This window comes from Thamnophis sirtalis, unplaced genomic scaffold, assembly GCF_051295495.1.
Source record: "Thamnophis sirtalis isolate CommonGarterSnake01/CBP01778 unplaced genomic scaffold, rThaSir2_p1.2 scaffold_14, whole genome shotgun sequence".
In the NCBI taxonomy this organism is placed as follows: domain Eukaryota; kingdom Metazoa; phylum Chordata; class Lepidosauria; order Squamata; family Natricidae; genus Thamnophis; species Thamnophis sirtalis.
Window position 1 is genome coordinate 49,226,000 of NW_028261394.1, and position 26,937 is coordinate 49,252,936.

At 48.8% G+C, this 26,937-nt stretch overlaps 1 long non-coding RNA gene across 1 annotated transcript in view; it reads left to right on the forward strand.

Moving 5' to 3' along the window:
- Positions 1-1,869: 1,869 nt before the first annotated feature.
- LOC148042848 (uncharacterized) overlaps positions 1,870-26,937 on the forward strand; it is a 92,602-nt gene continuing 67,534 nt past the window's right edge. The window contains exon 1 of the long non-coding RNA XR_015698476.1: positions 1,870-1,951. This is a non-coding gene — a long non-coding RNA (uncharacterized LOC148042848). The remainder of the gene's footprint in view (positions 1,952-26,937) is intronic.

Genomic DNA, 26,937 nt, shown 5'->3' on the forward strand with positions numbered 1-26,937 from the left:
GGGAGAGCCCTCCCTGCACAGGATTCTCCCCTCGTTTTGTTGGGCCCAACCTCACTCCCCAAAAGGGCTTCTTATTTCCTCAGCTTCCTCACGCGGCCCATAACAACTTCCTTTCCTGGAAAGAAAGCGGAGGAGGGTGGGAGATGAGTGGGTGAGGAAGCCGCCTTCCCTCTGCTTTGCATTTTTAATCCTTCGCCTCTGCTTGCAAAGGTCTGTCGGAGGTTAGCGCTGACCTGTCTCCTAGAAGAATGAAATATCCTAGGAAACATTTAAGAGGCAGAATATTACACATTTCCCTGGGTGAGGAATGGAGAAACATGTTTTTTTGAGGCAGGAAGCAGACTCCTTAATAGCTCCACCCTCCTCAATAGCCCACAGCAGATGTCAGCGCTTAAGAGAGAGAGAGAGAGATAGGTCTATTCATAAGCAAATGCCCTCAACCAAGATCCAAGGAAGGTGGGATCTGTGGCGGGATTCAAAACCAGTCCGGAAGGCAAGCTGACCGGAGTTTTCGGCAGCCCCCAGCCAGCCACTGCTGCTGGGAAGCGGCTGGCAGGCAAAGATGCCCCCCCAACCCCCGCCTCCTTGCACACTGGTTCTCAAAGAGGCCAGCGTCTGGCCGCAGAAAAGTCCTCCGGTCGCCAAAGAAGCGGCTGCCGTCGCCGCCATCTTCTTTGCGCATGCGCATCCCATTGCCTTGGAGGTCCAAGTGGACTTGCAAAGCACGCGCACGGCGAACCGGTGCCAACCGGTAGAGGAACCCCTGCAGAGAACGTGGTATGTTTGCCTGAGTGACCCCCCCCCCTCATACGGTTAACTGATGCAGATTTTTTTCTCTAGGATGCAGAAAAGGAACCACGATGTTGCTTCTTTCTCTGGCCTGGAAAACCTCAGTCAAGCCTTTCCATCCGTAAAATGGGACCAAGATGCTGCTCTGCATCCACAGTCACTTGCAGAGCGGCTGGTGAGTAAAAGTTCCCACATCGGTAGGAACAGAGAGGTTGCTGTGGCTCGGTAGGCCTTTCCGGACCCCAGGCAGCGCGAGAGCTACAGCGGCAGCCAAAGGGGCCCCTCTAGAACAATTCACCAGTGGAACAGAAGTTGCCTCCAGAAGCTGTGAATTCCCCAACACTGGGAGTCTTTGAGAAGATGCTGGATAGCCACTTGTCTGGAACGGTATATGGGGTTTCCTGCCTAGGCCCCAGGGGGTTGGACTAGAAGACCTCCAGGGTCCCTTCCAACTCTGCTATTGTATCTTCAAAACTCACCGGGAGAAGGGGGCAATTCCAGAAGCAAACTGATTATGCAGCTAGAGAAGTACAGCATCAGTACAGTGGAAGGAAAGGAGTAGAAATTGTCCTCCTGGAATAAGTCCTGGGTGTGGTTTGCTCTGGGCACCACAATTGCTTCCCTGCCCCTTTGCTGATGTGCTGTTCCGTCTGACACCGTGGTGGCTGTTTTGGGAGCAACAAAGAGGAAGAAGGAATCCAAGCCTTCCCAAGGAGGTTCTTTGCTTGTTATTTAGTGGACTCTTCTGATACCAGCTAGAAATCCTTGCAGCTTGGGGATAAATACACCTTGGAGGCATCCTGGGCCTAGACCCGTCTCCCTTCCTTCGGGATGTATCAAGTCCTGGAAAACAAGTGGAGGGGCCTGGGATGATGGTGGGCACGAGGAAGCTTTTGCTCCTGTCTGCATCACAAATCCAGGGAGGACCTTGGCTTAGTTTTCAGACTCTCCATCCAGGAGGAAGAACTTGTGGACGGTTCACATCCTTTGCTTGACTGTTCGAAGGCCCCATGAAGCTGTGGTGGTGTGAACGATGGGCACGCGTGGCTCTCACAAGGACCTCAGCACCTCCTTCCGTCACCTCATCCTAATGGGGGCTCCTCTAGCGAATCCATCCCTGCCAGCCTTCCTGATGCCTCTGTTTGTTGCTGTTCCTCTCCAGGTAAAGGCCCAACCTTCCCTCTTCTAAGATTATGATGGCTGCTCTTTGTCCCCCCTTGCATTCTTTGGCCTGAGAGTCTCCTGTTTGGTATTTGTGGTGCTCCTGGGAAGGAGGGGCTGCCTTCTGGCTTTTGACTCCGGTTCTTTTCTGCATCCAGAAAGATGGGGAGCACTGGATGGGGGGCCTCTTTCCTTCCTGCCTAGCAGCCTCTTGTTTCTGTGAACAGGAAACCGTGGGGGAAATTGGCGGGGAGGGCACCCGTTTTGGAAACCAACTCTTCCCCCTCCCTGTCCCAAGAGGGCCCGATGGTTTCTCCAAAGTGGGCTTTTCCTGTCACTTACCTTTCCTCACACACCTGCAGTTGCCTGGAGTTGCCTTCTGCCGGTCTCCTGGCCCAGTGCCAGCCCACGGAGGTCTTCTGGGTTGTCCTCTCTGTAGAAGGTTGCGTGAGCAAGGCATTTTCAAATGCATCTCTCCGCCATGGGGACTAGTCACTTCTTAAAAAGCAGCCCAAGGGAACAGTTGAAGCAGGAGCCAGCTTGGGTTGGGTGCCCATTTCAGGCCTCTCTTACATCAGCCCAGGGTCAACCGCTGCCGAAACCGAGTGGTTGCAGAAGGTTGAAATAGGAGAACAAGAGCAGAGGCCAACTCTGTTTTTTCTGCCCCCTCGCTTTGGTTCTGCCCCCACCTCCAGGGAGGGGTACGCCCGAGTCTCTCTCTCTCTCTCTCAGACAGGGGTCTGGTGGGCATCATCTCTGGCTCCCTAGAAGTGGCGACATCTGGTTCGGTCTTTGTTCACAAGGTTTATGGGGGCATTCAATCGTCAAGGGCCAAGTGACAGGCCATAGTTCCATATTCTGTTACACCAGTAGCTGATATCAAGAGGTTAAGTGAAAAAGTAAAGTGGGGAGAGTTAACTCTTCATCTCCCAGGAGTTTTCCCTGATCTGTTTTTGTCCGTTTGCATCTGTACTGCGGATTAGTCATCGTTCAAGGCCTTTTTGGTAACCTTTGTTGTTCTGATGCCAGAATGGAAGAAACGGCTCTCCAGTTCCTTTTGCAATGGAGAACTTCCCTCTTTCTTTCTAGCTTCGGCTGCCTCCGTCTCGCCTTTTCACCTTCGGGGGTCTTTATGTAATTGGTACAGTTCATCCCGCATGTGATCTGGGATCCAGTTTCCCAAAGCAGCCTGTGGTAAATCTATAGAAATCCACAGCAGATTCTTCAAATTTAGGAATTAAATATGTTGCTCGGGTGAAAACTGCAAGGATAAATTTCATACCTGAGCAGAGTTTCATGGATGAGCGATAAACCCCCAAATAGGTGCTCAAATGAAGAAACGGCTGCACCCGTTTTGATGGAATGCAGCGCAGTAATAAAGGACAGGGAAGTCTTTAACTTGGGGTGGGGTTTTTTTTGCTTTTGTTCCTTCACTCTGAATGTTTTTATCCCTTATTTTGAACTGCATTTTGTAATCAATTCATAGTCGATGTGTTTCTGAGGCCTTTAGTGTCCATTGAAGTCTCTTTCCCTGAGGGTGAGAGAAAGACGGGAGAAGAGGAATCCTTTTCCGAGGTCTTCCTAGAAGGAAAAAAAGGGAAAGGGGGGGGGGAGAAAGCGCATTCTATGATTGCCCAGTTATTTTGAACTACTGTAACTTAGAAACAGGACGTGGAGTTAGCTGAGTTGGGCCGGCTGCCTCTCTGTGCAGACAGTTAAGGGCTCCGTCCATCCTTGCAGTGCCAAAGGAGGCCGGGGGGGGAATCCGTGATTATCTCACACGGCAGGTTCTCCACCCCCCACCCTGATCTTTTCAGACTTATTTTGCCCTGACCTTTGATTTTGCTATATGGGAATTATTTGGTCTTTCGGGAATGAGAAACAGTCCATGTTTGTGAGGATCTCAAAAGATCTGTGTGTCTGGATGTCGTTTTCAATTCCTGATGCTTATTTTGAGGTGAACTCGTGTCTGAAGGCAGTTGAAAATGGAACAAAATCCACAACGCTCATCGGGAGACTCCGGGTGCTTTCTTTCTCACATACCCCGGTTTTCGAACACAGCTCTGCACGAAAAAGATCCTGCCGTTTCTGCTCCGGCCTTCCGTCCAGGATTCCCAGGGAGAAGACAGGCCACGGGCCTTCTCTTTAAAGGCCCCGTGCAAAGGGAACCCTGGAAGGAAAGCAGGCCCTGGGGATGCTTTCTTTGAACTCCCCTGGCAGAGGCTTCCTGCCCTTGTAGAGTTGCTGTGGCGGGGGGGGGGGGGGGGCTTGGTTTGAAGCTCTGTTTTGAGGGATGGATTTGCCCCCCCCCCCCCCCCGATTAGCCTGAGGAGAAACAGAGGGGCAGGTAATGGGGGAGAGGGCTGCTTGGGAGGCCCCTCTGCTCAGGGGATTCTGCCTCTCTGCCTGGCGTTAGGGTCCCTCTTGGGCCAAGGGAAGAGCCTTTTCCCTCTTCCGTGAGCTGCCAGAGGCTTCAGACAGGAACCTCGCAAGGGCTGGGAAAGGAAGGGGATGACCTTTATTTGCAATCCTGGCTGAGATTTACAGTTTATTACTGATGGCTTTTATAAAGAGCCACTCAGTTCAGAGGTGAGAGGTTTGTCATCTGGAAATGCAATTAACTTTAGCCACATCCCAATCCCTGGTCTTACAGGGAGAGCCGGCGTTCCAGTGCGGTCGTGGTTTTCTTTTTAATGTAATTTCCCCTCCATTTTAGGCCCAACGCATCCTTGGAATTTAAAATAGCTACAAGGTTTTCTTACTATTGATGAAGAAAGGAGAAATTGAAAGGGACCCAAGTTGACCCAAGTTTACCTTATTTCTTCTTTCCTCTCCTGAAAAACACTCATGGAGAGAGGAATACTCAAAGCACAATAACCTTAGGAAAAGACTATGTGGATGAAAAGAAAGCAAGAATAAGAGCCTTAGCAATAGCAATAAGACTTACATTCCACTTCACAGCGCTATGCGGTCCTCTCTAAGCGGTTGACAGAGTCAGCCTGCTTTGCCCCCAACGATCTGGGCCCCCATTTTGCCCACTTCCAAAGGCTGGAAGGTTGAGCCAACCTTAAGCCTGGTGAGATTCGATCTGCCAAACTGCCGGCAGCCGGTGACCGGCAGAAGTGGCCTGCAGGACTGCACTCTAACCACTGCGCCAGCTCTGGCTTTTAGAGGGCTGAATGTTCCCTGCCAGGTAAAGCTGTGACTGCAGAACTGGGCGCGTCCTTTTGGGCAGGAGGAGCCTGAGTCTTTCCCAGGATCTGATTGGAAAAGGCCCCATGGGAGAAGAGGAAGACCCTTCTGACGGGGGGTCACCTGGCTTGTGCTCCTTACTGACTGAAAGACCCCCTCCCCCGACAGGCATGGCTCCCCATTGCAGCACAGAGGAAGCCAAGCGGCCCACGTCCTCTGGGGAGAAGAGAGGCTGCCGTGGGGAAGGATGGCTTTTCTCTCAACCTACCTTCAGCGGTGGAACAATGGCTGGAAGTTCACCTCCAGTGGCTTCTGCTGACTTTGTGGAGACGATGCGAGTCTTCTTGGTGGCCTTGGTACCAAAGGCGTCAACCAGGGCTGCCTCCAGAGATGCTTTTCCAGATACCAAAGTTGTGATATTGATCTCCTGGGGGTTTCCCACAAAACATGACTAAGCTCAAAGGTTGGCCAGGGGCTGCCAGTTGCTGACTAACCAGAAGAGGGATTATAAGTTCTTTTGCTGTTGACTCAGGAAGTAGAATTTCAGCATCCAACTCAGAAGCAGGGACAGAGCGTGTGAGGCAGGTCCATGGAGATGGTTGATGTCTGATGGAGTTAAGCCAAAGGATTGGACAAGAAAAGCTTTTGGGAGCCAATATGGGTAGGCTGCAATCTGCCTTGGCCACAGAAGCCCCCTTGGTTGCTTTTGGCTGGTCAGCCTCAGCCCATCGTACTACAGAGCGTTTCTGTGAGGGAAGATTGAAGGAAAGTGTGCAATGCATTCAGTGAGTGAGTGACTCATAACTTCCTTGTGCTTGAAAAGTCCACTTAATACTTTGGCTCTTAATCTTCAAGCTTTGCAATTCCTTTAATTTCAAAGGAGTTGTTTACATGGTCTTCTCAGCTGACTTCCGGAGTTTTTCTTACTCCTCTTGGGCACATTTATTTTCCTCAACTACCTGCAACCTACAGATCTTTAGTGATTATAGCCCTGTTTCTTGCAGGTGCAACTGTACGTCTTACATTATGTGTCTACGGAGATGCTGCTTCATCCTGGCCATGGGGGCCCCAAAGGTGCTTTGCAAAAGGCAACTGGACTTTCTTGGTTCTTCCTTTGAAAACCTTTCGCTTCTCATCCAAGAAGTTTCTTTTGAACGTGGATGAGAAGCAAAACATTCCCCCCCCCCCAAGAAAGTCCAGGTGCCTTTTGAAAAAAACATATTAGTATTTATATTAGTATTTTTCCAGATATTGCCTCCATCCTCTTGGAGACCCTTCAAAGCCGTCCTCTCATGAAGATTTCTCAAGGTAAATCAGCCAGTCCTTGCCCAAGATGACATTCGGGGCAGGCGGAAGCCAGAGTTTCTGGGGAAGGAAAGAAGTTTAGTCTCTCAGAGAAATGCTGCTCCCAAAAAAGCTTCCATGCTGAAAAGCCACAGGCTTTCTATAAGCACTGATTGATTGATTGATTGATTGATTGATTATGTGCCTTGAAGACATTTTTGACTCCTGGTGATGACATAAATAGGCTTTCTGAATGACAATCTATCCCCAACCCCTTCTTTCAAGACTCTCAAGGGTGAACTCATCAGCGCTATATCGGAGCCCTTCCACCTTCATCTTCTCTTCCGTCTTTCCAAGCATTGGGAGTCTTTCCCAGAGAGTTGGGTCTTGGCATGATGTAGCCAAAGTAGGACCCTTTGAGCTGGTCATCTGTGTCTCCAGGGAGAACTCTGCATTAGATTTGCTCAGTGATCCAGCTGTTTGTTCTCAGGAGGTTTCTCCAATACCAAAGTCCAAAGGTGCCCAACGCTCTTGGAATGCCCTCCTGGCTTGCTTGGTTCTGATATTCATTACGGCACCTGAATGCATTTTTCAAGTGCTGTTTTATTTCTATCCTGCTTGTTCCGTTACTGTTGAAGGGTGAACCTGAAAGGCAGAAATTGTCTACTATGTGTAGTTCTCAACTCCCAAGCATTTATTTAATGATGGTTCAAAGTTACAGCCGCCTCCTCAGGAAAACGTATTTCAAACCCATCCTCAAAGTTGCCACTGTCACACCATCCCTATGGCCACAGTTGAGGCACCTGGCCTCACACTTACAATGATTGTGGTGGCTTGCAGTCACACGGTCATGATTTGGTACCTTCCCAGCTGGCTTCCAATAAGCAAATTGGGGAAGCCAGATTCACTTAATGACTTTGTGATTCACTTAATGATGTTTACAAGGATTCCTTCCTCTTTAGTCTCTCCCTCCCTTAATATGCAATTGCCATCCCAACTCACATCTCACTAAGCTCTTTGGGAAAGACCGAGCAAATGCGAGGAGGAGGAGGAGGAGGAAGAGTGTGCTGGTACTTTGACTTGCAAAACATCTGTCAGGAAATGCCCTGAGCAAATGTGGGTGTTGAGAGATAAGAGGGAAAGCGGTGCTTGAACTGATTACTGTTAAAAGCTGGCCATGTTTCTGTATGTGTGAAAGTGAAGAGTAAGCTGGCTTTTGAATAAGCTGCAGGTTTGGCAGTGGGGACCTTCTCGTGCTCTTCGTTGGGAATAAAACAGTTTGATTCTTCTGGTGTCAGGATTAAGCAGGGAAGGCTCCTAATGATGACAAAGGTTTTAGAGTTACCACAACAAAAATTGACAGACGTTGCTAAAGAGGAAGAAAGACTGAAGCTGTTTGAGGAAAAGGTGGAAAGAATGTGTACTCTGGCTGGGCTTCAGCTTCCTGTGCTGGATCAGGAAAGGAAATAGTTTTTTTCAGGTGAGACATTTGAATAAAAAAAGTCCATCTAATTGGTAGCAATAGTGAAATAAATTTATATTGTGCTTCATTAAAGTAATCAAAAATTAAACTGTTGGATCATACTGCCTTTTCACAAATCCATGACAATGTATAGAATATTTCAATAAAGTTGATCATCATATTTCAGAAAGAATAAGAGAGCTGGAAAAGAGGCAGAAAGGACAAAAGCAGGTACCATAGGAGAAAATTCCAACTTGCAATGTTTGAACTATGGTGAAGAAAAGAGGCAGGGCTGGGGGTCTTTAAAAGTATGGATAGCATGAAAAAAGCAAATACAGAGACGGTTTTATTTCCCTCCCCAAGTACTGGAAGCTGACTCATCCGGTGGAGCCAAATGTCGAAGGATTCCAGTTAGGTAAGCAAACAGGAGCATCTCTTCATTCAGAAATAGGTCCTATGCGTATCGGTATCGGAGGCAGTAAGGTTTCAAGGCCGATGCCAAAGAAGAGGAGGGGAAGAATGTGATTCCACTCACATTCAGTTTGTGGGATTTCCAGGAGCTTCATGAACTATTGTGAAACAAGTGCTGGATATCTTTGGCTCTTATTTAATATTGGCTAAAATAATTGTTCTGCTCTGAATTGAACAGATTCACTGTAAGGACACACTTTCACTTTCAAATAAAGAAATATGCTTTATAGCTTAAGAATGAAATAGCCCAGTTTTACCGCCAAATAAAACTCCTTTCCTGGCATTATTAGAAATGTGAGAAATAGATTCTGCTAATCATGGAAATTTATTATAGAGAGCACCGTACTTTGGAAGGGCACCCAACATATTTCAAATACCAGATGGCAGACCTGCCTTGACCCCAGGGTCACGATAGACAGAAGCCGACCTCAAATTACCCAATTAGAGTTCTCATCAGAAGCTTTAGCTGGTTGGAAAGATATTGGGAAAGAATAAAGAGATTGGTTTCAAAACTGTTGAAGGCGACGGAGAAAGTGGATCCCCAAGAAAAAGCTGCCAATTTTTGTGTGCAACACAGACTCCACAGGTGACCGCACTCCTGATGTGAGCCCCCTTTTGAACCTATTCACGCATGGCCATTGTAAGGCCTTTGTGAGAAAGCAGCGCTGGGAACTACAAGGGGAGTTCAAAACTCGCCAGCTCTTCTACCTGGGGCTGTCCTCGGAGCTTCCGAGGTCATGGATCAAAACTCACCTCAAAGAGCCTCCTGATGCCTAAATGACTTTGGAGTACTGCCTCATTCTTCCTTCAACAACTAAGAGATGGGAAGAGCCTTAGATATTGCGCAGTTTTTGAATGGCCGCCACTGAGCCGAGGGATTTGCTTAGTGGGTGCCCATGAACTGAGCCAGCGGTGAAGCGTCCTGATTGAACCATGCTTTGTTTTCTTCCGAAGGTGGTGGGAGAGGGGCCTTAAGAGGAAGGGGGCTCTGAAGACCGTCTGCAGTATGAATAAGAAGGCTGTGCTGCTCAGACCCTGGAAAGAGCCAGGACCAGAAAGCACGCTGCGTGTAGGAGAGGGAGCCCACGGAAGCCCCCCCCCCCGGGCCCGTTTGGGGGGTTTGGGCACCAGCCTGCCTTTTCCTTCCTTCCCAGGGAGAGCAGATCAGGGCTGAATTCCACAGGCCAGTCAGAATGGAAGTTGGCAGAGGCTGACTTCAGTTGACGTCTGTTAAAGGGTAATAAGAGACCAATTTTCACAGTTTTGCCAAGAGAGTAAATGCTTGCTATACGTGAATTGGCAGCGTTAAGCGATGCCAGTTTTAAATCTATTTGCACCCCAGTGATGCCCTGCACTTTCTTTGATTTGTGAGCACTTTGCACTAAGAACAGCTGTGGCAAAATGGCTTTGATAATGAGCACAAATTAAAAACTACTTTTGTATGTCACAAAGTATCATGGTGTCGTGATGTTATGCCCTTTGGGTTAACAGATGCAACAGGGGCCTTCTAAAGATTAATGCATAGTGGCTTATAGGGATTAAATTACCAGAGCTAAATTATCTGCATAGGGCGATGTCAGAAGAAAGTGGAAATGTAAAGCAAGAAGTGCCTGGTGAGATGAAATCTTGAGAAAGTGCGTACTGGGTAAGATTGGGCATTGAACAATCTGGTACACCAACTAGGGGACCCGGAAGTCTCCCTTCGAACACGCCTCCGTTTCTCCTCCTTTGGCTAGTTAGCAGGTGAGGAATTTTGAGGGTAGGTCCAGAGGTCCAGAGATTCCTACAGCTGAAGTGGACCATTTAAAGCTGCCCAGATGAAAGCCTCCTTACAGAGAACTGTCTGGACTGTGCCTGGAGATACCCAGTGAAGGGCCTCACACCTGCTTCAGTAATTGGTTGCATTGCTGAATTGCTCTACCATAAAATGTTTTCCTGACATTTTAAGTGGAATCTGTTGTGCTGCAACTTAAGAAAATTATTCTGTGTCCGGCACTTGAAACACTAGAGAAGATACGTCAACCTTCCTCTGCGTAGCATCCTTTTATATGGTTAAAAAGTGCTATCATCCCACTCAGATATCTTTTTTTTTCAAAGCAAAGCACATCTTTTGCTTTCTCCCTACAGAGTTCTGTGGATGCTCTCCTTGCTCCTCTGTGCATCGCTTCCAATTTATCTCAATGTATCCCAAAACATGATGCCCAGAACCAGAAATGTATCCCATAAAGATCTGACCAGTGCAGAATAATGAAACTGTTGCGTTTCAGCATCTGGAAATGCCACTTCTGCGAAGGTGCCTAAAATTACAGTCGTCCATGCTGCTGACTCAATCATGAGAGAGGAGGCAGTTCTAAGAACTTCTTGTTTACAAATAGTGATAGGATTGCCAAGGATTCCTGATTCTAGCCTGTGCATTTTGTTTCTTTCTTCTATGTCAAGGATTTGTTACTCTATGATCCTGTTATTTTTAGCCCATCTAAGTGCTCAAGACCGCTTTCAGGTTTGAGTCTTTTTTAATGCAAAAGGACTCAGGTTTTGTGCTGCTCGGATCCCTTAAAATAATTACTGAATTTGCACGACCAATCAGTTTGTCCTCAGAAGGGGTTCCCATTCTGCTCAGATGAACAGTTTATTGATTTATTTATTAGATTTATGGGCCACCCAACTCACCTAAGGCTCTAGCTGGGTTGTTCAGGCACCCCCAGGGCAGGATTGGGGTCAGGAATTGCTCCTGAGGCCGGCCCTTTTATTCAACAGACCCAGCAGTTTTCGTCTGGGCTTCATCTTGCTTTTGCCTGCCGACCACGGCAACATGGCTAGGCCAGGTCCTCCCACCCGCTCATCCCAGGGCAATTGTCCCTGAAGCATCACTCTGGTCCCAGCGCTCCAAGCAGCTCAAATGCTGGGGCCCCCTCCTATCAAGAGCATCGCTCTCTTGTAGGAAGAAGAGCCTTGGGGCTCAGGCTGCCTGAAGTGTCTGGTGGGCCCACTGGCACCCCCAGGGCAGGGATTACTGGTTCACCAGAGAAGAGGAGGGGAGGGGAGTGGTCTGCAACCATTAGCAGCCAGGGGCCTCATTGGGACCCCTGGGTGAGGTTAGCACTAGCACTGTGATGCTTGGGCACCCCTGGGAATGGGTCAGGCTGTCCTCTCTAAAAGCAACCGGCCCTTCTTCCAGGGGGGGAAACCACTTTTGGATGCCCCTGAGAAGCACATTCAGAGGCGGGGATCTTTCCCGGAAGGAGCCCAAGCAAGGGGCACCTTTTACCCGCTGAGGCTGGATTGCCGGTTGCATCTGCTTCTGGGCAGGAAGGACCTGGGGTCTTCCAGGTGTAACTGACTGGCTTTGCTGCCGTCCCTCTTTTACTTATTAATATGGCATAAATAATTATTATTGCCTTACAGTGGTTCTTTCTGAAGATGTAATAAGTACCATTTTAACATTGAGATATGAAATGTGGATGGTTGGGGGTTTGGGGATTTTTTGGGGTCTGGTGTGAAGAAGCCTGGCTCCTGTTCCCCTGCGGAGGAAGGAAGGCCCCAGGGCTGCCTGACGGAGTGCCAGGCTCCCCCAAGGGTCCCTTCCCTGCCTGGCCGGTCACATTCACGCCAAGGTTCCTCGTGTGCTGCAGAAGCCTCAGAAAACGCCTGGATTGGTTAAGAAGGAGCTGGTTGATTAAAAGAGATGACTCGGTGTATGTTTTGTTCCCATCACAATAACACTTTGCAGGTGATTATTAAATTAGAGATTTTCTTTGTCTTTCTCACAAAAAGAGCCCCTTTTCATGTCAGCACCAATTATGAGCGGTAATTTTTCTCATTTTACAAAAGAAATTTCTGTCCTACCTCCCCCCTCCCCTCCCTCACAAATAAAACGGGGCTTTGACATTCAGTGACAAGGAAGATATTTTTTCTTTTTTGCACACACTGTGCTTTTGAGTTTTCTTTAAAAATTCTGTTGACTCCATTGAAATGTGACAGGGCAATATTTAACCTGAATGGAGGCAAGTTGACTTCCCTTATTAAAACTGACAGCTAAGGACATTTTGCTCTTCATTCCTTCTGATACATGCAGACAAGTCTTTGCTGCTAACTAGTATACAAAATAAAAAATACTAAGGAGATGAGCACCTTATAAACAATATATGAATGACAATTGCAAGTTTAATCTAGCAAAGAAACCTTTTTTTATCCTTTATTAAAATTAAAGCCCTTTCAGATTAGCTTGATATATGAAGACAGCCTGACACGGTTAATTTCCAAGGGTGGATTCTTTTTCTTCCTGAACTCCACATAATATTCTGGGTGTCAAGTGGGGGGGGGAACCACCTTTGGATGCGCACAGGTGGGCTGTTGCCGTTTTCAAGAAGCAGGGATTCTGCCCGGGGGCCGAGAGGGGCCCTTGCTTCAGAAAGGTTTTCTGCGAGAGGCAAACCTTTCCATTGCGATCCAGCGGCTGGGGGGCCCGGAGCAAGCAGGCCCTCGGCCAGGAGAGCAAGGAGAGTCCGTGGGAGCAAAGGCTAGAAGGAGCCTCTGGGGTGGCAAAGAGGACCTTGCTGCTCCCACAGCAACGGAATCCTACAGCGGATGGAAAGGCCTTCTTGTCCCCTCCCCTCTTCTGTCCTTATGCACCAGAGCTGACGTTGCTGGCGTACTTGAGGGCATTGGGAATATTTATTCCTCACAATTGGCCTTTGGAGAGTCTATGGCGTGTGGGCCAAGGGAAAGCCTGTTAGACACCACAATAGGATGCCCAAATAAAGAAAATTTGGGTGGGACGTTTTTCAAGCACAACAAATTCCCTTTAACTGCCAGCACTTTTTTATACCAGCCACTGTAAACCACAAGAACACATGTGCTCTGTATGCACAGCTGTTAGCAGACGAGTGTATACTGTGTCGGAACATATGTAGGAATTAAGTGGAATGCAATACTGGCCAAATCTAGGAAGCAGAAGCTCCCCGCCTGCCCCACCCCTGTGCTTGCAGCTGCTGGCAGCAGTCGCCGAAGGCTCCCCAGGGAGGCCCCCGGGTGCTCTGGAGCTGCCTTGGGCCCTGGGCCCTTGGCATGGGTGCAGGTGGCAGGAGGAACACCCGGGCCCTCATGGGGCAGGGCAGGGTTGGCAAGAGACACCCACCGGGGGGGTACAGTGTGAAGAAGCAGCTCATGCCTTTCAAGAAGTGGGGGGAGCCACGGGGGGGGGGGGTCAGGGAAGGCCATTTATGAGTGTAGAAGGTTTATGATTGTTTTTAATTGTGCAAATCATTTGTATGCAACATTAGGCAGCTTCTTTCAAACCAGCTGTCTCCATCGTTGCTCCTGAGGGCAGAAAGCGTCTCCCACTCCAAAGCTGTGGAGACCGAGGGGTGTTGCTGCCCTGGGATTTCATCCCCATTATGAGCAGTTTGAAAGGTGCTTTCCTTGGCCAAGTCCCTTGGCAGCACCACCTTCGTGCCTGGTGTTTGTGCAATGACACAGTCAGACCTTACACCACAAAGAAGAAAAATAGACAATACATTCAAACAATCCGCTTCAAGTATTGGAAACTTGGAGACGTTTGTCCGTTTCTTAAATGCCTGGAAGAAGACGGCAACCTGTCCCTGGTGGCTGTTGGTGCATCCTCCTTTCGGTTTCTGTTTGTGACCGCAATGCTTGTTGGACTTTCCACTAGGGAGGCACTGGGATGTGGAAAGCAGCGCATGCAGGGCCTTCCCAAGTACATTTTGCTTTCACTCAACTGTTTCTGCTCTTTCCCTCTTCTGCCGGCCTTAGACATAGAAGCGATTCCCACCCGAAAGAAGGGCCTTCTGCCCCCTATAATGAACTGGGTAAGATTCCCCCCTATAAGCAAACATACCTTCCCTTTCAACCTCGGACCTTCCCTTAGGAAGGGAGAGAGACTCCCGCCAGCCTCTCCTCCCCTTAGGAGCCCAGAGCACTGAGGCCGGGATCCTCGGCTTCCTTGGGCCACATTTCTTTCCTTCCCTTGTCACAGCCTTCTTGATGAACGGAAGGCTTGGGGCAGGGCTTCCCCTCCAACCAGGCTGAGGTGGGAATGGAGGGGGGGGGAGAGGGGATCCTTCTCCTTCGGGACCCCCACCCTTTGGCCTGCCTCCTTCCAGGGGCGCAGAGCAGCAGGGGGTCTCCAGAGCTCCCTACAAAAACAAAGAAGCCAACCGTCTACAGCTTCTGGCTGCGGTTGGAGGCCAAGGGCTGACTGAGGGCTTCTGTGGGTGGCCTTTGGGAAAGCTCCCTTCCTCCGTTGAAGGAGGCCCTGCTCACGAAGGGCCCCGGATCCAGAGGGCCAGCGCTTGCCTTGACCCTTTCATGCTGCTGCAGAAGGGGGATTCCAGGCCCAGGCAAGAGGAAAGGCCACACAGGAGCCCTTCTGGCATGGAGCAGCCGGGAGTCCCATGGCAGGAGGGGAAGGAGAGGGCCTTGGTTTTGGAGCACAGATGCCTGGGAATGAAAACCGTTTTTGTCCTGCTTAAAAAGCGAGTTTCTTTTCCCAAGTCTTCCTGAATCCGATAGCTAACGATAAGCAGGGAGTGGAAATTGCCCAGTGGGAGAGCCGTGCCCTCTGCTAATCTCTGCGGAGGCTGGGTGGTCTGCATTCAAAAGGGGCCTGAAAGGTGGATGCCATCCCACAGAGCAAGGAGTTCCCCTTCCCACAATGGGGAGAAGAAAGAAGAGGCCAGGGAGAGGTGGGAATGAAAGGAAGGAAATAAATGCCAGCAGAAAGAGTGCGGATGGAATACTTGAATGTCCCTTCCTCCACCTGTTTCAGAACATCCCTCCTTCCTTGTTTTATTTCTTATTTTTTTATCAGAGAAATGTACGTGGCTGCCCAGCACACTTCAAGGGGACTCCGGGAGGCTTAGGGCATCGGAGGAGGAGCAGCTAGTAAAATGTGAAGTGGTTTTCATGATGCGCCTGCAATCTTTCCTCTGGGGGGGCACTGAGAGAAGAGCCCCTGGAGGGGCCTTGTTCAGAGGAGCAGGCCAAGATCAGGAGAGACGGTGCAGGCCTCCTTCCACGCGTTGGGGCTGAATGTGGAAGGACGAGAAAGCAGACTTCTAGAAGCACCTGGCTGATCAGCAGGTTCCTCCCTAGAGGAAGAGGAGGGCAGGCTGTCTGGCCCAAGAGGTGCCCCAGGCCAGGAGGGCATCGTGGGCGGCAGCCGCTGCCGCCGCCCTTCTGAAGACGGAAGGAAAGCCTTCGCAAGCAGGCTGTGAATTGGTTTCCACGCGTGCATTGACAGATTGGGAAAGCAGTTTGTTCTACCAAATTTAACAATGATGTATCATTATCACAACTTTGGGAGAAATCTATACAATCAATAAGTTTGTAGCCTGAACAGGATTTCTATCGCTCGCTTGCTGTGCTGGTGTCAGGCACGGCCGTATGGATTGAGTCACAGCCGGAGATCAATGGAATTTGTGGACAGGGAGCTCAATAACAAGCCCATCGGAGGAGGAGACAGAGATGTAAAAGGCAAATTTACCAGAGTATAAAAAGGAAGCGGATTTCCCCCCCCCCCCCCCCCCGTGCCTGGCTGCCAAGTGAGACGCAGCTGCGGCTGTTTGGGAGACTTCGAGGTTCAGTCGGATGGGGAGGGGGGGGCACGCATTCCTGAGTTAACACGAGGGGGGGGGGATCAGGCAAAGTCGGGACTGGGCAACTGGCCAATAATGATGGGGTGGCAAAAGGGGAGTGGGGAGTGGAGACGGGGGGGCTCCCTTGTCAGGGCATAAAGACTGGAAGCGACCAGGGGGTCTTCTGGGGAAAGACCATCCCACGGTTTATTGACTGCATGCTGGCTAATGGTCCAAAATAACACGGCATAATTAAACAGTTTAATGAATTCACAACTCTTTTGTTTGAAGGAGGCTCAGGATGCCCATTTCGGGAGGCCTCACAAAGAACCCTGCTGGCCGTGAGTTAAAAGTGGGAAATGGAGCCTTTGAAGACATTTGGGGACTTCATTATCCCAGCATGTAAAACGATGCTCTGGAACAGGGGGGCTTTCTCCCTCATCTCTCCCCAAACAAAAGAGACCCTCAGAGTGGCTGGGACAGGATTCTCCTTGGTGTCTGAGGCCAGCGGAGCGCTTCCCGGCAGGCTGGTGGGTCTGTGTGGCCACCAAACAGCTGCTCTGGAGGGCGGGTGGGGGTGGTGGACCTGGGCTGGTACTCGGCTCTGGCAAGGCTCCATGCGCTTCCGGTGAGGCTGGGACTGGGAATGAAGAGGGGCTGAAATTTGGTTCCCTGGCCACCCTTCCGGTCCTTGGGGGTGACAGGCCACGGACTGCGTCCCCAAAGGTTCCAGTCCACTCACCTGGTGCTCCTGCCTGGAGGGGGGGAAGGAATGCAGCCCCAGACCTCTGGGATGTTGCTCCACTGGCCCCTCTTAAGGAAACGTCCTTGGCCCCAAAACTCAGGTGAGAGAGCTGTTAAAAGTGGGGGATGAACGTTGGCATGACTTCCTCAGCCAGTGCCATGTTCTGATAGTTGTGGGCCAGAGGGGGCTTTTCTCAAGGGGCTTTGCATGCTGCCCCTGAGCCTTAGCAATCTTAGTGAGGGGGCCAGAGAGCCCACGGGAGACCCTCTAATGGAGCAGGAGGCCTCCTCTGGGCAGCATAGAGGAGGCCTTGGGAAGGCCAGCCACAGCCGGAGGTCTCTCTCTCTCTTGGACCCCTATTGCCAGTGGGAAGAAGCGTGGGGAGAGGTGGGGCGCTTCTCCTTCTCCAGGAGGGCAGAGAAGGTGGCAGCCTCGGTCGCAGAATTACCTGCTTTTTCCTGGGCTCTGGCCTGGGACTGGGCTCCCTTCGGCCAAAGCCTGCTGAAACCTCGGCCCTCCCTTTCCAACTGTGAAAGGCTGCGGGATTAAGGAGCAGCCACAGGAGCAGAATCCCACTTTTAGAGGAGGGGGAGTTCTGGAGGGAGGTGGCCGAGATCTTGCTGTCCATGGAGGGGGGGGGGGGAGGAGAACAGCTTGCTTCCAAAAATATCTCTGGTGCAACAAGGGCAGCAAATGGGGCCATTATCAGGGCCACACAGTAAGCTGTGGTGCAAAAGATGTCTCCCTCCTACCAGGGGTGCCTGTCCTTGGCTCTGAGAGCCCAGACCTCTGGCAAAAGGGGGCTTCAGAAAGGGCCAAGAACTTGGTTGCTTTCATGACCTTCAAGAGACCACGCATGTATGTATGTATGTATGTATGTATGTATGTATGTATGCATAAGAGTATATGCCTATATGTTTGAATACAGGCCCTAGAATTAGTTTTGCAAATACTGGACCCAGGAAAGGCCTCTTCTGGCTGTTGCCCCTTCCCATGTCTCTCTCCCCTTTCTGATCAGACCGATTGGGGGGTTTGCCCTTTCCGTGGGCTCTCTGGCCTGCCAGGGCCCCTGGGCCGCCTCTTCCAGCAATGCCTGGGGGCTCCTGCAGGGCTCCTTCCGGCAGAACAGAAATGGGGCCCCTGTCCGGGAAAGCCAGTCGAGTTGCTTGATTAGCTGTTCTAATTTCTACTTCTGATGTACTTGAACTATTTCCTTACAAGTAGAGTAAGATAAAATGCTGACACTCTGGTGGTGAAGATGCTTCATGTGACCCTGTTTCAAGACCAGACGATCATAGAATTTCCCTGCTCTTTGTGCATTTTCTTATTTTTGATTTATGACCCATACCCGTCCACAAAGCCCTGGGAAGGCAACTATCTTAATAAGTACCGAACATGACACTGCAAACCATAAATATTCAAATGCGCCCCATAAAAACGTAGCCTATTGTATAGAATTAAAAGGTAAAATATGTCTATCACCCAGCATTATTACTAAAGGAAACTGCTGAGATAAAAGTGTGCAAGTTATTGCCTGCTGCTATGTACTTGCTCAAATGTTCTGGTAACTTTGCAAACTCTATTTTATCTAGCCAGAAATAAACCCCATTAAATTTAATGGGACATAATTAGGTTAGTTAACTTATAGACAGCTGCTTATGTCATTTTCAGCAATCAGCGATTTAAAGTGGTCCTTTTTCCAGGCTACCCCCCCATATATATATATATATGAAGGCTCTGCAGGTGTGGTTTTCAGCCCCTCTCTGAAGGGGCTGCAGAGGAGAGCAGCCAGGTGGGCTGGAATATCTTTGCTGGGGGGCTTGCTTTGCAAGGGGTGCATTTAAGGCGAAGGGGCAGCGCATGGGCAGAAGCAGCCTGTGCCCTTTATGGAGCCCCCCTTGCCAACCTCTACCAAAGAGCTATGTAATGGTACTTATCCCAGTGGTGAGAAGACGTCGACAGGAGTGGCAGCTTTGTTGAATGGTGACGAGAAAGAATCCTCTGGGGAGATTTTCGGTCCCTGCAGAGCTCACTGCCATTGAAACAGCCCCCCCCCATCTGGCACCCTGAAAGGGGGTCCCGTAGGACTGAACTCCAGAGGGGGCCAAGGGCATGTCTCTTCTGCTCCCCCACCTTTGGCGTGGACTGAGCCAAAGTGGCCCCTGCCTCTTGCGACCTCTAAACCTTGCTAGTTCTGTCTCTGTCCCAGGAGGGGCCAAAGGAGCCTCTGCTGTTGGTGATCCCCCCCCATCACCTCTTCCCAGCACCTCTCCTGTCTCCCATCCTTCTAAAGCCATGGAGGCCACAGTTGTGTTCTTAAATTATACCTCTTGCTTAACAGAGGACGGGTCCTTTTAATGAGGGCTTCAGTGTTAGCACTGGCTGCCTCTGCCAAGGGAGCCTCTTTTCTTCCTAACGAGCAGCCCCTCATTTGCACCACCCCTAGATTTATGGAGGGACAGAAGAGCCCCCCAATTTATGACCTCTGAAACAAACGGCTCCCACCGCAGAGCCAAAGGGGCACCAGACACTGGTCTCTGTGGTGGCTTTCCATTCCGCGCAACGGCAGAGCGCTGGCGCCACTAGGGGAGTCTGAACTCAGAGGAGTTGTCCTGGCCCATAACGACCATGGGAGCCTTGGCTCCACCGGGCTGGGCCTGGGGCTTCTGCCACCACGCAGGGTGCTCTGGGCCCCTGGACAATCCTCCCTTGTTTCTAAAGGATCCCATCGGTAGGGAGACTCGGACTCCTTCTGCCATTCCTTTTTGCGCTGTTCCTTGAAACGTTTCCCTTTGCAAACTCCAGCATGGGAATGGCGAGATCAGGGGTCCCTCTGGAGTCAACAGGGAAGCCGGGTTGCCTGAGAGCCACCCCCGTCCCTGCTGCTCCAGGCAGGGCATTTCACTACAGGCCCCCCCCCCCCCCGGTGTCACTTCGACAGGTCTGTTCACTGTGGGTTACACGGAAGCCCAATGCTGGAGCCCTTTGTCTGGTTTTGAACCATTTGTTTCTCTCTCCACTGAACCTGCGGGAGAGAAAGAGACGGATGGGCAGACCTGCAGCCTGGTCTCTTAGGGGAAAGAAAGAGCCTTCAAAATCCTTCTTCATGAGTCGCTTGGCCCTTTTTCTCCACTCTGGTGTCAGGCGGTTTAGGGGGCAACTTCAGAAAGCAGCTTGGCACAGAAGTGCCCTTGGCTCGCTTCATTTTTGATACATTTCCCAAATCTTATTTTGGGGTACTTCAAACACTCCAGAAGGGTCCTGTTAGTTTCCCCTGCAGTGTGGGAACTGACTTCCTTAGCAGAGCAACCCTCTAATAGATGTCTCCAAAAGGTAAATAAATCAAAGCCGTCCATCCATCCCCTTCAAATCATGACCCTCCTTCCCTTATTAGTCTCCTGGACCCGAGACTTCTGCCTAAGGTAATTAATGTCCAGAGGGTGTTGGTCGTCTTCCAGATTACCCAGACATCTGGCACTGGAGCAGGGGGTGGGCCAGGCAAGCAGGAGCAGACCAGGAATGTCGCTCCCGGAGTGTCTCCATTTCAAAGAAATGAATCTACCGGAATTTGAAGTGGTCTGAGAATTCATCAGGTAGAAAAGGACATTTAATTGCATGTTGTTGCAGAATGCTTATTTTTAGTCTGTGATTGCTTGACTAAGAAGTAATAAGAATTTATCTTTGCATTTTACATAGATACACACGCACAGCCACTACAAAACTCTGTGATTTCAAAGTGTGGTCCAGTTACTGTTTGTATATTTGTTCAGGACCCTCTTAAAAGAGCCAGAAGGGTTGCTGATCTTCCCCTGTTTATATGTGACGTTTGGCTTGGATGCTGTCTCAGTTTGGGTTGAAAGATTTGTCAAGCACCGGCTACAGAGATGTAAGGCCGATGAAGGGAAGGGTTTGGATCCCCTTTTTGCATGCTCCTTTGGTGCTTCTGGATAAGTAAACAAGGAAAATCTTTCCACGTGGATGAAATGATGGAAGAAGGAAGAGCAAATGGGCCTCCATGTAAAGGTTGGGGAGACCTTTGAGGTCTTGTGTCCTGGTGCTTTTGTGCATGGAGGCTTCACAGGTGGAGTAGAAAAGCTGGAGAGCTTTGGATGCCCTGTGTGGATGGGCAGGAGAGCAGGTGGAACAAATAAGTGTAGCTGCCCCTTGTGGCCATGGCAGTTGCAGCGGAGGTGGGTGTGGGGAAAGGCGGGTGAAGAGTTGGCAAGTGGTTATGAGAAGATCTAAGGGGACCCCAGGGGGACATCCCCATTTGCTAACAGGTGAGAGACAGGCAGAAGGAGCAGCGGTCTAAAAACTGCATAAATTATTTCTATAGATTTCACCTCCAAGTAAGACATCAGCTTTATTTTCTCTTTATAAAACATAAAAAACTTCAGTTTTTAGTTTCAGTATCTGCAACTATGTTGTTTTTCTTCTTTGAAAGATAATTTATAGGTAACAAGATTCAGGCTTGATCTCTGCATTTCTTGACTGCCAGAAATTACACCAGAGGTCATTCTTTAGAATTATGTAGATAAGTAAAAGTCCCAAGAAGGATAAGAAGGAAAGGCACCTGAAATTAAAGTACAATTTGTGTGTAAGATTTATCTCAGTGACAAATCTGATCTTGCCAAAAATGTGAAAGAGGAACCGGTTAGATTCTCAGAGCAAATTGCAACCAGCATCCTGCTGCTCAGATGGATTTTATTGGGGGGGGGGCATCATAGGGGAATTAAATGCAGACTGAAATAGGGGCATCACAGCCAGAAGAGGCATGAAATGCAACTTTCTTCATTTGCTAGCAAAGGGCCATCAGGATGATGGCAGATGCTTAAGAACCAGGAAGGGGGCATATAAATCAGGTTCGTAAATAGAATTTAATAAACAGGAGGCAAAATATTAGACATGAGAATTATGAGTGATTCAGAACAGATGGAGCTAAATTAAAATATTTGCTGACTTGGATCTGTCCACAGAGTTCTGCTTTTTCCTCACTAATTTATTTGGCTTTTAAGAAGAACCATTTTAAAGATACTTGAGTTATGTTTTATTAGTTGCTCTGTTTCAAATTAATTTATGCTTTTCATTTGAAGGACATTTTGAAATAGATGAGTTCATTTTTATGTTTCGTTCAACCCTAAAATGTAGCTTAGAAACGTCATCAGAAGTAACATTATGCCAGCCACCAGAAAGGCCCCCTTGGGAAAGAGGACCATTCAACTCCAAAGTCCCACGCTGGGAGGGCAGGAACAGGGCAGGGACAGGGGGCATGAGGAGAGGAGGGGAAGGCCTGCCTTGTGTCGGCGTCCCTCGCTTGGCCTGGATGTCCCAGGCAGCACTGAAAACGTCCGACCCATCACCTGGTCACACCAGGGCTTCTTTCCCCCAATCTCTGTGTTGCCCTAGCCAGGCTGACCTAGTCCCAGCCACAAGCCACGGTCCCCCTGGGTGGAAGAGGAAGCCAGGAGCCTCCCTGCTTGATCTCTGGGAGGGAACGAGATTCCCCAGGCATGACGGAGGCTTCACAGGGCGGCTGAAGGAGGAATGGGGACCTTGGATGCCTCCTACAGTTTAAGGAGAGAGGCTGGTCTTTCCACAGGCCTTGTGGGGGGGGGGAGTTCACTCAACTGGAGGAGCTTGTCATTATTAGAGGCAGAAGGTCAGTATTTTTGCACTAGTGCCACGTCCTTCATGAGCCTTTATTAGGGGGGGGGGAGGGGGTTGTGCTGGTGGAAGGACACTGTGGACAGACTGATCCAGCCAGGCTTGGTTCTGGGAAAACCCAGCAGCCTCATGCAGAGATCAGGAGGAGCCTTTTGTGCACTATACGCAACCAAGAGGTTCCTTTGAGCTTGGGGAATCCCCAGAGAGGCCGTAGTTTTCATTGCAAAGATAGCAGCTAAGCTAACCTGATGCAAAGTTTCATGAGGCTCAGCAGATTTGCTTGCTGGGGAACCCAAAATGCTGTTGTTCACATCTATTTATAGCCAATCTACAAATGGTTTGTCTTTTGAAATACTGTTTTAACAAATTGATTATTGCTAAGCCATAACAGTCTCCATAAATAGCTCTGTTCTGTTTTGATGCAAAATTAAAAAATATATATATGGCAACTATGAGTGTGTCACTCGGAACTCTGACCCTATAGTGAAATTATGATTTAATATACCAGCTGGGAGGAGAAGTCCATTATTTTCAATTGTCGGTTAAATCAAACATCTCACAGAACTGACACCCATTGCAACATTTACACGATTTACAAAATGATGACCAAGTGCAAATATTGTAATGAAGTAAACATGGCAGGAATACTGTACTTTCCCTGTTGGATGGGCGCTTTTGAGCGAAGGAAACGCTAGGATATGTGAATTTTATCTTCCATTCGCAAGGGATACTTTGATGTTTTAGCATAGGAAGATATTGGGAAATGCCCAGCCAGGCAAGGGGGACTCAAACAGGGGATTAGCCTTGAATCATTGCGCAGCTGTGACTGAGTTCCTCCATGGAACCTTATCTCCCTGTCCCCAAGGGAAGGCAAACAGGCAGGAGAGATTCCTTAATACAGGCAGAACACAATACAGTAGCTAGCTGGAACTCTACACCAGGTGTGGACCTGGTTTCTTGCACAGAAGGTAATTCAGCTTTACTGAACCTTTGTTTTGTTATTCTTGAGGCTGGTCTCCAGTAGATACGTCTGTTGATAGAGTACCCTTTCATTCTTTTCCTCAATCACAGTGGTGATGGTGAAAAGCAATTAATTATGTTCTCTGAAAACCAAGTCTTACTTGCAATTGTGACATTATTTCCTCATAATCATTTTTCAAAGTTGCTTTATTAGTGAATTCCCATTTGAGGGATGAGATAAGACGCTAGAATCCTGGCTTCTGCAATGGCAGCTTTCTTATATTTAGTGGCAGTAACATTCCTTGTAAAGTTGGTCACTTGGCTGTCTTAGAGCAGCTGCCCACTCCTGCATTGTACTCTTCAACCCTCCCCAAGGCACCGGGGGGGGGGGGCGGTGGTCTCTCTTCCACATCCAGAACTTCTGGGCTGCTCTTGGATCCTGCGTCGCTTTCTTTGCAGTCCCCATCTGTGCTGTGGCTGACCCGTGGGAACCTCGCTAAAGACCCTCTCAGCCCGTGGGGTCTCTGAGGAGCAGGAGGGCCTGGAATGGGGGCCATGAGTGGTGGGGTTTCGATGGAGGGGTCTGTGGCTTTTTGCCTTGAATGAGAAGCAAAGGGCTGTTTTGTTTTCGACCTCTTCTCGAATTCTCAGAGGAAGGCAGACCTTTCCCCGTCTTTTACAGCAATCAGATTTATCTGGCATCTCTCAGCCTCTTGAATTACCTATGCTACAGTTGGTCAGCCCAGGGAGGTTTTGGTGGATTTATTTATTTATTGTTCTGAAGGGAGGGCTTTTGACATGAGGTCCCCTCTTCTTCCTCGGGGAGTTGAGGAGGAAAACGGAAAGTATGGAAAGGTTCTTGGGTTGTGGGGTGGGTTTTTTTTTTTTTATAAATGCAAAAGGTGCCCCAGTTTAGCCACAGAGCAGCCAAGTCCAGGACTTTCCCATGTGCCAAGATCCTTCCCAACCTTTCCATCTTTTTCTAGAAAGCTGTCTATGAAAAACATCTTGCCATTTAATTCAGGGAAAGACTAGCAACTTGAAAGGAGCAGCAGATCTTGGCATTAAGGCTCAGAGTGGCTTTTAAATGCAAAGTGAAACAGTTGACTTGGATGGGAAACCAATGGTGGCGCCAAAGCTGGAATTGGAGCTTTGCGGTGGCTCTCGAAGACCCTGCTGGGAATTCAAAACATGCTTATGGGAGAAGCAGGACAATGTGCCCTTTCTAGGTGAACCAATCGCAGCTTTGGGCTTGATTGGGTCTCTGGTTTTGGCTTTTATCTTTCGTCAGACACCAAAATCTCCTGAGCAAAATCTTCTAGAGCTTCTCCAAAATACGCCACCTTCCTCACGGGAAGTTCCACGATGCCAGTTTGCTTCAGAGTTTTAAGGAAGGTCTTCTCCATCGGTGCTCCAGGCAGGAAGAGAGAGGGTTGACTGGCCAGTATCCTGCATTAATGAATGTGAGAAGAGGAAGAGACAAGGGAGCAGCCTAGACATGGGTGTTCAGGGGACCCGGGAGGGATTTGCTGTTCCATGAAATTCTGGGGATAATCCAGAGCGTCAACCAGCAGAAGGTTTCATCTGTCTGTCTTTCCAGATGCAAATGCAGCAGCACTTCATTATGTGGAGAGACGTTCAGTCAATCAAATCGTTGTCACTAAGATGCTAATTACTTTCAATAAATGTACATCACCCATTTAATGCAATGAGAGTTTAGAAAATGATACACCTTTGATAATTACAGCAACCAAGATGTGCCCATCAATCTAATGTTTTAGGTTTCTGATTCATTTGCATTCCTTTATTTTTATTAAATGAGCTTTCAGTTATTTTGATTGATTCACTCAGTCTTCGGGGGGGGGGGGAAATAGGATATAAAGATTTCATGTAAAATAGTGTGCGTATAGCTTGTCTCATATAGAAATGATGTGCTAAGATAGCTTTTTCCATTAAGAAAGTAAGGCAGAAGTACCATGGAGTGGGGGAGATCTCCTTACACTGGCTTTACAGAATGGGGGGTGGGATCCAGCTCTCGGCAGGACCCTGGCAGCATCTGTTGTGGATCCGAGACTGGAAGGAGAGTCTGCATCAGTCAGGGCTTGAGCTGTGTGCTAGAGGGTCAAGGAACAGGCCACAGGACGTGCCCACCTCTTCTGCTGCCACATGTGTTTCCCTCCTTGGGCTAAAGCCCCTCCCCAGCCCATCTCTTCCTCAGGTGAACCAATAGAAGGCAGGGAGGGACTCCTGGAGGTTCATAGGAAGGGACTCTCTCTCAGTTTGTCTGTCTTAGGAGGTCTAAACACTTTGTGTTCCTTTGTGTGCCTAACGGAATTATCTGTTCTTCAGAGCATCAAATTGTTCACTTTCATTTGCAATGATGCCCAGGCAACAGAAGCCGGGTGAGAGCAAAGATCTGAACTATTCACAAGTTCATCACTGGTCCTTACTGGCTGCCTCTTTCCAGCCTCTATTCTCTTGTCCTCCTCTTTGCAACTGGATTACACCGTCATGTGTTTTTGGGATGCCTTACTAATTAGTGCATTAGGAATGCTGCACTCCAGAGACCCCAAGTGAGGAGGAGGTTATGTCCCACAGGTCCTTTTTTTTGGTAAAAGTTTTTATTTTTAAACGAACAAAGACAAACAGAAAACATAAAACCTTCATCAATTACATATAGCGTGCTTTTGTGCATTCTTTCCATAATCGCCACTTTCAGTTGTATATAAAATCACAAATTATCAATCAAATATACATAGATATATTATTATCATTGTACGTCATGTACAAAGAAGCTTCTTGGGTGAGGAGCAAAATGTTTTCCAGGAGAAAAACCAGGAAAGTCCAGCTGCCTTTTGAAAAGCGCCTGGATGGGTGGAGCATCTCTGGACCCTTAGGCGGGGATCCTTCCTCAGCTGATGGGCTCCCAGGAGGAGCTGGTCCCTCTGTGTAGCAGGGCAGTCTCTTCATTGCTGGGTGCAGCCTTTCCACATCCCAGTCATCAGTTTTAGCATGCTAAATACAAATACAAAAGACAAACCTGTGTCAGAATGTAACAAGAAAAACATTAGAAGTCTTGTGCATTTTGTAGGCTGTTTCAAATGTCCATAACCCTTCAAGCCGCTTAGAGTCACCAAAAGTGAATGGGAGGCCACATACATTCTCTAATTAATAGCACCAACAAATAAATGGTGAGAGAGAGGGGGCTGCAGAAATTATTTTAATGTCTCCTTAATTTCCTTGTCAACTGTGGCCCATTTCTCAGTGTGCACTTTGAAAGGATAAAGCATTAGGAGAGGGAGGGTCATGGTTAAAACTCCCTCCTTGGAAAAGGGCTGGTTTTATGAATTTCATCTTTTTTCTTAAAGGGGAACTTCATTTTTTTCCTTCCTAGCTAAAGGGAAAAAAAGCAAATAGCTTCCGGTTTCACACAGCAGAAAGAGGAAAAAAGAGGCAGTTAACTAATTCCCTCCAGTGTTATATAATACAGTTGCATCCCTTTATCCAGCTTTGAATGTGGGGCCGTCTGTTTGCGTACTTTGCAAATCTTAGGTCTGGTCATAAAAACAGGGCACATCTTCTGTTTGTTAAGAGGTTGTGAAGGATTCGTTGGT